General features: G+C 41.4%; 1 protein-coding gene across 2 annotated transcripts in view; it reads right to left on the minus strand.

Moving 5' to 3' along the window:
* The window catches only part of phf24 (PHD finger protein 24), a 95,706-nt gene extending 82,565 nt beyond the window's left edge, over window positions 1-13,141 (minus strand). Inside the window, exon 1 of one of the 2 annotated variants that reach the window (XM_078956196.1) lies at window positions 12,541-13,141. The gene's annotated coding sequence lies outside the window, so the exon portion shown is untranslated. The remainder of the gene's footprint in view (window positions 1-12,540) is intronic. The other variant, XM_078956197.1, reaches the window with a different exon arrangement.
* Between the last annotated feature and the right edge of the window lie 2,003 nt (window positions 13,142-15,144).

Raw genomic sequence — 15,144 nt, forward strand, 5'->3', positions numbered from 1 at the left:
AGAAGACAATGGATTGAACACCTTCCTGAGCTGTTGTATGTGTATAACACCACCGAACACCTCAGCACAGGTAACTTGCCATATTTCCTGATGTTTGGAAGAGCCCTACTTAGGCCCTTCAATATTTGGTTGGGTCAGGATAGGGAAGACTTTGAGGGTGACGAACATGCGTGGGTGGTGGAACATCAGGAGCAACTGCGTTGGGCTTATCAGCAGGCTATCAGAATCTAGACCATGCGGTAGAAGCTTGTCGCGGTCCTGCAGGTCTGTCTAGGGAGTAGTGATGGGTATCGTTAAGGTTTTAACAGTACTACTACTCTTATTGATACTGCTTATCGATCCGGTATTTTAGCGATACTCTTATCAATATATTGAGGATGAAAAATAAATAAACAAACAACAAATTAAGAACATAGTGTTTTATTTCCTCATTATGGAACAACATTGTTTTTTTGACAAAACATTTTACTTTATACATGATAATGTTCCAATACAAACCTGGAATGCACGTGGATGTGCTATACCAGGGGTTTGCAACCTGTACCTCTCAAACAGCCTTTTGGATCTATTTCCCACTGAGATGAAAGCAGAGGGAGCCGCAACACAGTAGGTGTGTTGGAAAAAATGTTTTTGCCAATATATAGCGATAGTTCATTTAGTACTTGTATTGATTTAAAATACGGTCAAGATATTTATTTAATTCTTTTTATTCATTATGAGAGTGATGTTTCCTTTGATCTTTTGTCCATTTTCCACAACCTTGAATAGACTTTTCTGTCCGTCAAACACCCAGTTAAGATGAATGAGATGATGGAAACAGATTCACTTTGATGCAGACTAGTTTCTTTTTATTTATTTATTTAAATCCAGTAAACCCAATAAATTATATTAATTTTATGGATGACAACTGAAGGAATTTATTTTTTGTGGTTCTTATTTCTCCTAGGTTTTTATCTTATCTTTATTTCTTTGAAGGTTTTCTTTCAGGTTTACTGTGTGTGGGTTTCAGTCATTTCAATTAAAAGGGACTTCCTGATAATTGCATATGTAAAGAGGTTTTCATGCTGCAGCTGCAAACTCATCCCCCTCCAGGAGAAAACAGTCTTTGATCTTCTAAGACCATCTGGAAGCCTTAACTGTAGATCTGACATGGACCAGAATTAAATTGTCTCCAGGATTCAATTTAAATCATGGGAAACCCTGGAGGTGCCAACTCGCATGAGAAGGACAAAGGGTTGGGACTGACTGCCTGCGGAGAGGGATCCGGGCGGCTGTGCTGGACCCCCATGGGGACACCGTTGGTGGTCGGACAGTGGTCCGTCTTTGAAATAACCCCCCTGGACGTTTGAGGCAGGAAGCCAGGACCAAATGCTTTAATTCCAAATATGGACTAACGGAGGTAGGCAGGCTCCCTGCCAGCCAATCCGAGCGTCCAGAGGAGGAGTCTGGACACCATGCTGTGTTACGAAGGAGGAGGCTGAAACCGAGATGTTAAAACAGCTGGACGGAGGAACTTTCGTTGTTCCCAACAGGCTGACATGTTAAGACGTTTGTAATTTGGCGCTGTGCAAGCTCTGAAACTTTGGGAATCCGGATATCTGTTATATTTTGTTTTACTCTGTTTTTAGAAATATTGTTAGGGAAATAAATGTGTTAATCTTTAATCCGGCCGAGTTCCGTGGTTTCTCCTTCTCGACTTTATTGAACATGCAACAAGGAAAGTAATCTCAAAGCGACAGATTATATTTTTCCTACAATAATTGGTGATCCCTGAACGTGAAAAGTGGGGAAGGAACGCGGATCGCAACGCGGATTAGACCGGTTGAACCGGAACATAGTGGTTTATAACGAGATCTCTGAGACTTTCGGCGAAAAGTCGGTGACGCTTCCCCCTCACGTGCTTGACTTCCCTCGAGGCCTCACAAACAAAAGGTAAAGCAGGAACCTGTTCGTAAATTCTGCATATTGTTTACGTTATTCTTTTAGTGAATAACTCAAATTGTGGGGAAGTGAAGTATGTGGACGGCATAGCGCACCTGTATAAGTTTTGTGGTTCACCCTCCTGAAACAGCAAATTGGACTGAGTAAATTTATGAAATTGAATTTAAGGAAATTGTGCAGGTTTTGTGTCTGTTCAGCCTGTCAAAATTGAATAAACACTAAATTGGGAGCGTGTGATATATGGATTACGTTAAAATTAACTAGGTTTGCGTCTGTTATTGAGCCTGTGAAGAAACCCGTTCACGAAAAACAGTGTTTACTATAGGAACTAATTTTGCGCGCTTTAGGATTTTCGGAAAAACCAGGAAGGCAGCGAACCTTCACAAATTATTTTTAATGCGTAGAGAAACCACAGAGAGATTCACAATAAAAATGAAAGGTGCACTAGACAGAAGAAATGAGGAAACCGGTGAATTTTGTTTTGACGACAGACAACATGACGCTAACGACTTGACTTGACAACAGCGGTGAAAATGGCTTGAATGAGGATGAATGGAATGAAATGTATGCGATTTTGGAAAGAATGGAATGAAAAGGGTTTGAAATCTGTGTGTTTTAACTGTATTTCCACGTTTCCCTGTGTATTGTCTGCTCTATGGACGCAGCCATCTTGCTCACAGTGTGTTTACGTCACATGGACCAATGACGGGACGTTTTAGTTGCTTCAAATGTGTCGACGATTCTGATTGGGTTTGACTGTACCACGTGGTAAGCGTGACGGAGTCCTAGCCAAAATGGCGACGTGTGGCTGTGATTGGCTTTGTTTGTACCATGTGGTCGGCGAGACGCGTCCCTGACGACCAAGTATGACGGAACGTGCTGAACTTTTTCACGATGAAAATTTGAAGAGTTTGGGATGTAATTTGCGGTAAAATCATGGTGGGGATCGTCGTTATCGAGCGTGGTAATGACCTCGGTTGTAAGACAGCGTTGAAAAACAAATTCCAGTGGGTTTTCGGTTCGCCGAAAAAGGTTTTTATGTTGCACAGCGCCTCCGACGGGAGCCTCTGCCGCAACGGCGAGATCAACGTGCATGGTTGCAGGGTCTAATACATTTGGGGTAAAATAATTTTGTAATTATTTCGGTTTTCTTATTGTGAATACATGTCTCTAATTTGTTTGTATGTCCTAATAACCGCGATTAAGTTCAGTTTTGTTCGAAGAAGTATTATTGACATTTTTAATTTGTCTAATTTCGTTTTTCTGTTTGTTTTGATCTTGTGCACTGCAGTTTGAATGAGAAGCGAATGAGTGGTGGTTTTGTTTGTTTGAATCGTAATCAATAGTATTTGAAAATTGTTATCAGAATGGGGAAAAGGACGAGGTAAAGGAAAGGGAAACATGGTTTTTGAGGATTTGGAAGGATGTGGCAATGTAGAGACAAGAAATGTAAGGTGAAAAGCAGGAGAAATGAAAGGCATTGTAAGTGAAATGGAGGGTTTGTGGACATGGGAAGGTGTGGTATGAAAGTGCAGGGTCTGGTAGAACAGGACAAGAGGGAACATGAATGTTAAAACGCTAGTTATGAACGATTCATTTCAGTGAAATGGTTTATTTTTGTTTATGTGTGAGGTACCTAATTTGTTGTGTTATGTCTTTTGCAAAAACGGTTAAAAGTTCTTGTCTTTGTATTGATTGTCTGTGTTTTAGAGTGTGAATTGTGTTTTTGCTTAAATAAGGAAAAGCTTAAATTGTGGGAATTTGTTGCTTTTAGCACTTCTCCAAATTCTTTTTGTAGGGCAGCAAGTCCTTAATGGTAAGTAAGAACAATTTGTCTTTGTTTTTTTTTTTGATTAAGAGTGAATGATTAGCGGCCAGAATGCATGTAAGACAATATATTTTTCAAAGATTTTACTCCAGGTCCGTCATTTCGGACAAAGACATTTTAGGGATTTTTCCATTTGCTGGCTTTCATTACTGATCAACTGACGGCGTTGGAGACGGTGAAGAATGAACATGACTAATACATTTCTAAATCTCTTTCCAAGCAGAAGAGAGGCCCCCCCTGAGACCTCATAAAACTTTAGGCAGAAAACCCCCCCTCTGCTTTGTGGGTGAGTGACAAAAGGCGCAGAAGTTTTTCATCCCCCGCAGCTCACTACCTTCACAGGAGGGGGCCGTGTCAGGAGTGACTGACCCCCAGGTCAGCACTCCTACTCAATTGAAGGCATGAATTTACACATGAAGAATGCAGTGGAGCGTCTGGCAGGTGATGAGAGCTGATGGTCGCTACCGCTGGCGCCACGACCAGGTGCTTAAAGCACTTGCTGAGAGTTTAGCCTCAGTCATTAAAACCAGAAAAAATCATCGTGCTCCAAAGAAGGCGATCTCCTTCATCAAAGCCGGAGAAAACCTCAGGTGCGGCCGCAATTAACAACAGGCCTCCTCCACAAAGCCTCGGACTGGCAGCTGCGGATCGACCTAGGAAAACAGCTAAGAATCCCTTTTAGCACATTGTAAGTACAAACCTCTGCCCAGACATGACAGTAATCTCTGAGGTTTCAAAACATCTTATCATGCTGGAATTTACAGTGCCCTGGGAATAGCGTATGGAGGAAACAAATGAGAGGAAACGCGCAGAGTACCAGGAACTGGTTGAGGGGTGCAGGGAGAGAGGCTGGAAAACCTTGTATGAGACTGTAAAAGTTGGCTGTAGAGGCTTTGCGGGACGTTCCCTTTGCAAGTCCTCTGCCGATTAGGCATTACAGGGGCGGCCAAGAAGAGGGCCATTCAATCCGTGAGCGAAGCCGCCGAGAGAAGGCTACTAGGTGGCTGTGGATCAAGAGGGCTGATCCGTGGACTGCTACTAGGAAACAAGTCGGGGTCTAATCAACCCTGGCTGGGTCACCTGGGTGAGGGTGTATAATGTTGTGAGACCCAAAACACGCATGATCTCAGGATACATCATTGAGGATGAGTCCTAGCACATCCATGAGATGTTTCATGCATTAGCTACACAACAAGTGAACATGTTGAAGTTTTATTGGTTTTTCTCTTGTCTTAATCAAAGATGAAGTCTTTGAAAATGTTAACAAAAATGTTTTATTTCTTTTTAGATAATTAAATTGTTTCAATTGTTTAATTGTGTCTGTTGGCCACTTCACCATAATCCTGTTTCTTAAATGTTGTTATTACTTTTTCTTCTTACTTCTTTGTAAGTTTAACATATAAAATAATCCAGACCTTATTAGAAAAGTGTTTCAGTTAGAAAGATGACTTGGACCAAACACTGGGATGTTTGGCTGTTAATAAACACAAACTTTGAAGGACAACTAAACTCTGATTTCATCAAGAAGATTTAAAAACTGTTTGATTTGTGTTTTTTGTGGGATCAAGAGATTTAACAGGGAAGACTGATTTTATGCTGAGACACTGTCACTTTAACTCTATGCATCATGGGAGATGTAGTGCGAAAACTGCCGCAAATGGCAGACAGACTAACTTCTCTGAGATTCATTGTTTTGTTCACTTGTTCCACGGTCTAACACCAGACTCTGTGGAAAGCTACACCGCTAAAGAGGAGCTTTAGCTGTTATTTTTGTTGGAACTGAGAGACTTTACAATCTTAATCGGAACAAGGAAGTGAAGACTTTAACCACCTCTGCTTAGTCAGACTGATGACGTACGGCTTATGATTAAGCTTCCAAGAATGATTAGTGGAGACAGTTAAAGGGGCGGGATTTTTCCGAAAACAGAGCTGAAGCTGCAGCTAATTCGCGGTATCGTCATTCTTATCAAAACGTCTTTAATAGAATCAAATAAACACAAAGAAAAAAGTTTTTTATGATGTTTCATAATATTCCTAACTACTCAGGGCCTGTTTGGATGAACAAAGAGCTGATATCCTGGAGATGGTAAATGTTTTTAGATCAGTTAGCGGGTAATTTCCCTTGGTACACCTGACCATATCTCACGGGACACCAGACCATCTTCCACACTTGTGTGCCGCGGCACACTGGCTGAAAAACACTGCTCTAAAATACCGGAAGAAGAAATGAGTTCCACTGTAAACAAGCCGAGCTGCCACATACCTATGTATGATCTTCTAAACGTGATTTTATTATTGTTCTGGTTATTATGAAGCGCCTGTTCGTTCATCATTTTATTTTTAATCCGTGTGGTCAGTGCTTTTCTTTTGTGGCGGAACGGAGCCGGAAGAAGGGTAAGGAGAAGGCTAACACGCTAACAAAATTTCACCTTGGATGAACATAAAATCCATGCGGGAAATGCCACAAACTGCATCTTGGCTGCACGTAAATATCTGAGAATAACATCAGCCTTTATTTTGTCGGGACACGACTGGAAACACAAATCCACGTTGATTCTTTGAACGGTTTCTAAGAACTGAGTGGCATTTCTACTTTGAAAAGCTCACACATCGCCCCAAAGCCGGTGTATAAACTGGCAGTCCGAGTTCTGCTCGGAGACACAGTTCTACAGTGAGACACGGCCCTCCTGAGCCCGGCAGCTCACCCAGGGACAAAGCATGCGACACAGTTGGCAAGCCAAAGGAAAAGACAGTGGCACGCGGGGGTGTGACAACGATGAGCACTTGATCTGTCGTCTGTATTTTTTGGATTAAAAAAAAAATTGGGTTTGAGCGACAATCTAATTACATTTCTAAACTAAATTTGCCAACTAAAATAAAATGATGTAATGATTACCCTGGGGTTTGAAGGCCCTATAATGACAAAAAAAAATTAAAAAATCTATTTGACTGTATTCTGTATGGTGTCAATTTGATGCCTTATGTATTGCGCATCAAAATCAGCAACACGTCACTCAAGCGGAGGGGAGGCGGGACATCCCCGACATCCATTAGCTCATTGGCTGATTTTACGTATGCAGGTTTTTGAATCAAAACCGCAAAAAATAAAAGCGCAACGCAAAAAATTAAAACGTGATTCAAAAAGACAATTTTAGAATAAAAGTGCAACTCAAAACGACGATTTCAGAATGGTTAGAAAACAAATCGGCAGCTGAGAAATGTGATTGTGCTTTGGGTTATATCTTTTGGTTGCAAATTGTGGGTTTTGGTTCTCAATTTTTGCATTTTGATTTGCGGATTTGGGGTTTTGGTGTGCTATATATTAGTCGCTGAATTGACACCATACTGCTGTTTGTGAATTGAAATGAACTTCAAGATAAATTGGAAATGTTTTCATATTTCTGTGTATTATGTTTGCATTATGGTTGGCGATGACACAAAATTTCAAATTGGCACTTAATGTCATAAACGCTGCTGGCCCCTGCCTAAATATCCATAGAAAGACTTATTTTTTTGCTTAAAAAGATCAAAATCCAAATATAAAGTTTTCTTCCAAAATAGAAGTGTTAAACAGCAGTTTAGTCAATGACTGTACATGAGGACAGGATTGAAAGACACCGCCCCACCTTGCCTTCTAAACAGGAAGTACCAGCTAGTTCCAAGAAGCCAAAAATATAATTTTTTTTTATTTTATGTACTTCTTCTTTCCCTTTCGGCTTTTCCCATCAGGGGTCACCACAGTGAAACAACCTCCACTTCGAGAACAAGTCACATGGTTAACTTGGCAATGTTTTACGCCGGATGCCCTTCCTGACGCAACCCTCTCAATTTATCTGGGCTTGGGACTGGCACAGAAGCAGAGAAGGGAATAGGGAGCAGCCTGGATTCGAACCCTGGTTTCACGTCCGGAAGGCGCCGCAAACCAGCATGAGCTAAACTGGCTCCTTTTTTATTTTATGTACATATTACATCAAATAAACAGCTATTACTCAGCCATTAATATTTATCAAAAAAACCATTCTTGCTCTGCTACCTTTTTTTTCACTATTCTACTCATAAGTTTTTTCATATTTTTTCTGTAGTGCAAATTATTCAAGTTATAAACAATCAGATAAAAGTATGCGTTCTAACGTCGAAGGTTAAAAATGTTTGAGTGGTAGGGTTGTTACAGGTTTAAGGGATTTATTGCCATTTGTACGTGTAAGACATCTACATTGGAATTTTTCTGCGGCAGCTCAAGTCAGGGTAATTATAGAAAGACAACAAAATAACAAAATTAACAAGGTTCGTAACCCTTGTGCTATCCTAGGCACTTTAACATTGGGAGTTGGGTCATCTAGACCCACTAGACAGTGCGCTGAACCTTTTTTCTTCAATGATTTGTGATCCTCATTGGTGTCCACGGATTAGATGAACTCTTTCCACCTTTATTTACCTTTTTCATGTTAGGGAGAACACGTCAATGCTAGGATGGGGTCTTCTAAGATAGCACAAGGGATAAACAAGATAAAGAACAAAATTTAACCCTTGTGCTATCCTGGGCACTTTAACATTGGGAGTTTGGTCATCTAGACCCTCCATACAGTGCGCTGAACCTATTTTCTTCAATGATTTGTGATCTTCACTGGTCTCCATGGATCACATGAAATCCTCGTCACCTTTATCCACCTTTGTATTGGTAGGGGGAACACGTCAATGCAAGGGTGGGGTCATAGGAGAGCACAAGGGTTAAGAAAGAGAGGGGTGGAGTGAAAAATCCCTCTCTTGTGTCCTGTGCTAACATTCTGATTGCAGCTGGGAAGAAGCTGTTGAGAAAGCATGTGGTGTGTGCGTGGATGCTTTCAGGCCTGCAGTATCTGAGGTTATGGCCTGAGTCCACACACTGGATCAGTGCGTGGGCAGGGTGGTGTCTGTCCCTGATGATCTTCGCCGCTCTCCTCCTGCCGTCTCGATAGATGGAAGGCTGCAACCAATGATATTTTCAATTCAATTCAATTTCAATTCAATTTTATTGGTATAGCCCAAAATCACAACAACAGTCGTCTCGATGGGCTTCGAAGTAAAACATGAAATCAAAAGGATCACAAATACAAAGAGTTCAATAGAAAAATACTAAAATGAACTAACAAACTGACTAAGCTATACTGGCATCCCTGCCCTTAGACCCCCCTTCGCGGTAAGGAAAAACTCCCAAAAAAAACGGATTCCGGAAAAAACGAAGAAACCTCAGGGGTGCCCACATGAAGGAGGGATCCTCCCCCAGGACGGACAGGCGATTTACCAGAAATCTTAGAGAAGAATTAACTTATCTAAATCTACAACTACACATTTAAAGTCCAGCAGACGAGCTTCATCCAGCCGTGGTTATGGGGACAGTCAAAGGCGCGAGTCGAGCCGGAAAAAGGAACCACAGCCAGGTGTAGGAGCAGGAGCAGAGCTGTGTTGATGACCCTTTGCAACATCTTCTCTGGAATGGAAGGAAAAGCTGTAGTCCAGGAACAGTAACCGGGCATAAGTGTTCCTAGTGTCCAGATGTTGAGGGGTGGAGTGAAGTGCCAGGGCTACCGCGTCTTATGCTGATCTGTTGGGGCGGTAGGCAAACTGATAGGGGTCTACTGGTTCATCGACCAAGGAGTAAATGTGTGTCAGGACCAGCTTTTCCAGGCATTTCATTGCTGCAGGAGTGAAAGCCACAGGTCTCAGGTCGTTCATCGTTGTGATGTTTGCTTTCTTCTGGACTAGCCCGATCATGGAGGACTTAAAGATTCAGGGCACGGTTTCCTGCAAGAGGGAGAGGTTGAAGATGTCTGCGTACACCTCTGCTAGCTGCTCCGCGCAGGCTTTGGCGTCAAAAATTGTAATAACGTTGTTTTTCCTGTGACAGAATCTTATTGTGGTCTGTTTTATTTCATGGTCCCCATCTATATAACTGCTATTGAACAGTAGGGCTTAGCAGTCGTGGGCTTTTATCCTCCATTTTAAAATTGATAGGCAATACTAGCGTGTGTGGAAGACGCAGCCTTTGCTTCCTTGCATTCCCTCTCAGATCCCTCTGAATGATTAAAATGCCCCTGGATAAAAAAAGATCTGGATGAAGAGAAGGAAGACCGAGCCACTCTTTAGGGCAGAACCTGGCACATATGAGGGGCGGAAGACGTGTCAAGTTCTGGAGATGGTAAGGCAGAGACGCAGTTCACTTTTTTTTTATGTTTTATGCAACTTGGAGTGTTTGAAAACGGGGGGGTAGATTGATGTGTTGTTTTAGCTGACATCGTATCTATGTTTTGCTGAGTCTGGGAACAATTATTTTCCTAGACTGCATATTGCATATGCATTTGAAAAAAAGCTGCAGTTTTAGATGTCTCTTTGTAATATCACTATAAACAACAAAAGGACCAAAAAAGAAGGCAAACAGAATCAAAGCGTACAATTTTCTTATCAGTCCAGACTTTATTTTGTACTACCACAACAACGATCACAAAAGAAATAAATTTCGCCTAAGCCTGAAACTTGGTGAGAGCTAAGTGCATTGTGTGACAAATTGTTCTGTATTTGTATCTTCTCCTCCTGCTAGCAGACAACTGCAGGAATACTTTAAAGGATGTATTACTATGGAGTCCTCTGACCGGCATGTGTCATCATGAGAGACAAGGAGTCTGAAGAAAATGTCGTAGTTTAAGGGCTGACGAATCAAATCCCAGAATAGCAGTTAAGAGTGCTGCGGATGCATGTGGTTTAAAACGCGGATTGTCTGGAAACACTTTTGTATGCAATTCCCATTTCAAAATAAGAAACTATGCATAAACCTGCACACACAACCAGATATTGATTTTTAAATACAAGCCCATGACCATACATACAAGCCCATATTGTTCCTCAGCCTTTTGGTCATTTTTAACTGAGTCACTGAATAAGTTTAAAAATTACATTTGCATTTTGTAAAGATGTAAAAACAACTTCAAGAAAATAATAAATGTGGTTTGTGCTTCGCTGGAATTATATGACACCAAGCTTTCGGAACAGAGCTCTGAAAGGAAAAGGCCTGAATAAGACTTGCGACATTTCACAGCAAGCCTCTTCCAGCTGTGAGGACATGCGCTAGTATTGGGTAGCAACTGTCCAGTGTGAACACCGTATGGCAAAAGGGCATTCAAGAACCCGCATTCAGGGCGATCTTGAATGTGCATCACATGTCTGGTGTGTACGTACTGGATTGGATGACCCCTCCCCCTTCATGTTCTAAACATTGGCTCCAAGAACTCAAATCCCATAGACTTCTGTAGAGAAATAAATAGCTATTGCACGAATAACTATTCTTGCTCTAATACATGTTTTAACATGTTTTTGCTAATCCTAATTATTTACGCATTTTTTTCTGTAATGCCAGTTATTCAAGTTTTAAGATGATCTATCAGATGCCTCATGTGGTATGTGGTCTCTCACACAATCAAAGTAAATTAGTCCCAAGTTCCACATCTGCACAGTCATGCTCAATTTTAATGTTGACAGTGAACAAAAATGGTTTGGCAGCCAGACAAATCAGCCAAAGGGCTGTCCTTGATATCCTCCTTAAAACAGGGGAGTGTGATTTGGCTGCAACCTTCAGTTAAGCAAAGTGTGTGCAGCCTCACACCCCTATTAGGAAACGTGTACGTGTTTAATTGGCGGGTTGTTGTTGTTTTTTTTACATTCTTATTAGTCTTATTAGTCTTTAAAAACACAATACATTTTCATCTTAATAAGCACTGCTGCTTTTGAGTAAATTATGATTAGCCATGATTTTGATATCTGGCTTTCTTCTATGTTGTGGTATTGTGTCTTTTTCTCTGACTGTATGATTCCTTTCCCAAAGCTGGCCATCTCTGGTATGAGCTAATTTAAATCCCAACCAGCTCTCCTTTTATTCCTGGCTTCAGATGAGGTTTGAATGAGAGCACCACAAAGCATGTTTTTTTGTGAGAATGAGTGAGAATCTCACCCACAAACCAGGGAAGCAAAGACCTGAAACTAATTACATTAACAAGTTCACCCAAATCCCAGGGAGTGGACTCACTACAGTGCAATATGTTCGTCTACTCACACAGGGAGCTCCCACTTTCCCTCATAGCCTGATTCTTTGTTGCCTTTCAAGGGAAATTGTAAAACAGAGTTTTGAAAGTAAAAAAGCATTTTTTTTTAAACATGGTGGGTTGTTAATTCACCTTCATGAATGGAGGCTAAATGGGAGGAAGACTGGAGACATTATGCTGGCATTCAGACAAGATGAGAAGCTGTGCCAGCCATCCAAATGCTCTGAGGGAGTTTCACAATGAGCACTGAGCAGCTCAGGCTGCAGGGATCTGTCACAGGCTGGGGGCAGGACTGGCTCCAAGGTTAGCAACAAATTGGGTTGTTGAAGGAACCAGTGACGGGCCAAAAAATACCAACAAAGACATGGGGGGGGGGGGGGGGGGGGGGTCATCCAGTGGAAAAAGTGATGATAGCTGAATGAACTGTCTGCAGTAAAATATGTAAAACTCCCAGAATGAGGTCAGCTTTTTCCCCCCTGGATGATATATGTGTGCAGAAGCAGCCAACAAGAACTCCTGTAGTCTGAAGCACTTATATCCACACCCATATGGTTGCTGACCTAAATACTCCTCCCTTTACAAGGATCTGCAACCAGGCTTGACAGCAAATCGAGTTTTTTTGTGCAAACCGAAACCAAAGCCGAATATATGTTATGTAATGTTTCAAAAACAACAAGAAACCTGCAGTCTATGTCAACTCACCGTAAAAGGCTGTTAAAGGTAGGCGACTGACTGAAGACTTCCTGTCTCAATCCCGGCCGTCCAGCATGACAAGGCTCGGCTCCGATGAAGTGCGTACGTTTCCGCTCGCTAGAAGCACGCAGGGGATTGTGTCGTTTATCAATCCGCGCCCTGCAGCCTCGAAGGGGGAAAATATACGCAGCGACAGCAGCTTTTGGGAGGATTTTCCAGCAAATACAGCCGCGGACAGCTCCAGTGCTGAAATCTTCATTCCCACCCCTCCTTCTTCTTCACCCTCCGTCTTCCAGATCCGCGCTCTCACAGCTTCTGAGGAGGCAGTCCAGGTGGGAGGAGATCCTGATGCACTCTCACAACCGAGTGCTGAAGTTAAGCAAAGGATTTACGAGCTTCGTATCTGTACTCCTCCTCCTCGTCCTCCGTGCAGAGAAACCCTTTCGTCCAGCGATCGTTCAGGTGAAAGAGTCGCGGGCTCATTGCCTTTGACCCCGGCGCCTCTTGATTGGACGGAAACACTCGGGGCCATGACGTTTGGGCAGATGCGTCCAGGGCAACCAATTATTTCTCCCCCTGAAACTGAATTTGTTTTTGGGAGCATCACCAAAATTCCTGCTGGAGTCTGAGGCATGGATGGAAAGTTGAGTTGCTGGCGTGGAGCAACCTCGCTCCCTTCCCATCACCCATAACTTAGCCATCTGTTTACATAGTCTCCCGCTAGCATATAGCCCCTCACACCCCCCACCTAATATTCCCTGTGTGACAAATAAATGTCGCTCAATATTTGAGCTATCTAGACGTATGAGGAAAACAACGACGCACATGGACCTAATTGTCTATAAGTGGATGCATTGGAATTGGACAGAGCTGGGGACTTGTGGCCCGCCCAGCATATTTTTATGCTACAGATACTATACACTCTTTTTCACACTGCCTTTTTGCGTCTGCTCCTGATTCAGAACGATTTGAAAGAAGAAATTCTGGGAAATGCAATTTTGAGTTTAATTTTGTTTATGTGTCAACCATTATCAGAAAAAACACAATTTTCATTCAGAGTGGGTCTTTAAGAATGACATTATAAAACGTAAACAATTGCCAGTGTTCATTATAAACTTTTCTGTAAGATTTGAAACATATTTATTTTACCCCTTTATGTTCTTCAATGTTTCTTTCTTCTTTTGATTTATCTTGTATTGTTAATTGTAGAGCAAAAAACAATGCAGCTCTGGCACAACCCTGATCCACTTCTTCTACACACCTTTCAGTTTTTCATGTCTTTTTTGTATATCATTTGTTCTTTGAAGAATGGCTACAGTAAGTGGCTATCTTTTTTCACTGAGAAAACAATTCTTTAAGAACCAATACTTTTTTTTAAACTTAAAAGTAAAGCCCAGGGGTGGTAATGTAAGGACGACAATGGGCAGAACTCGCCTAACTGTTATTTGCATTTAAACCTGAACTACTGTTGTTTAAATGAAGCAGAAAGTATTGTTTTATTCCATGCCATAGTTGGTTTTGAAATTATGATCAATCTTAAAATACACCCAAACATGAGAAATTGGTGACCTCAGTGCTTATTATTTCTGTCACTCTATATGTTACTGAATGATTTTGAGAATCTGACTGACATTTGTTATTGGATACTTGATCAAGTTTTTGGTATTTCAAATTATTCAGTAAAGAAATAACCCATCATATAATTTTGTTTTCCAAACCACATTTCAGGGTTAATGGCCGATGAATTGTGCATAATCACTTTTTAACGCACGCCGTGGAAGCTTGAACCTTCACGTGGGACGGTTGCTTCTGCGAAGTGCATTAAAAAGTGTTAATGCACACTTCGAAGGCCATTAACCCGCTTATAACATGGTCACTTACAAAAGCAATAAATATTAACCAAATTTTTAGTCCTAAATTCTTGTTTTTTTCCCGATTTGTTACGTAACAAATAGTCCGCGTCGCACCGCAGTGACCACACCACCGCTGCAGTCAAGATTCGGCGGTATCAAGCGATATATATGCTGATCTTTCCGATTGGTTGAATAAAGCATCAGTTCAGAGAGAAAGTTCACCTCTTACCGGTTGTTTTTGTCCAAATGATGAAGAAAAAGGTTGTTTTACAAAAGTCTGCGCAGTGATACAAAACATTTAAACTAGGTGACCGGAAGTTCTTTTTTCACCGTGCGGTTGTAACCCTTGTGCTAGCACTTTAACATTGGGAGTTGGGTCATCTAGACCCACTAGACATTGCGCTTAACCTTTTTTCTTCAATGATTTGTGATCTTCACTGGTGTCCATGGATAACATGAAATATTTCCACCTTTATCCACCTTTGTCATGGTAGGGAGAACACATCAATGTAAGGGCGGGGTCATCTAAGATAGCACAAGGGTTAATTAAGGCTTCTCTAGCAGAAATTTTACAGCTGAAGCACAGCACAAAATCAAATAGCCAGAAATACCAACCATTTTAAAATGATTAATTTTCTGTTTTAGATTCCAAATGAGTGAGTCCTTAAAACTGTTTTATAAAGGATTAAATGTCTATTTGGAGCTCCAATTTATCACCAAAAGGAAGCTGATGAAATTGTATTAATTGTTATTTTTCTTA

This window comes from Oryzias latipes, chromosome 12 (genome assembly GCF_053564925.1).
Source record: "Oryzias latipes strain Hd-rR chromosome 12, Olatipes_Hd-rR_3.1".
Lineage (NCBI taxonomy): Eukaryota > Metazoa > Chordata > Actinopteri > Beloniformes > Adrianichthyidae > Oryzias > Oryzias latipes.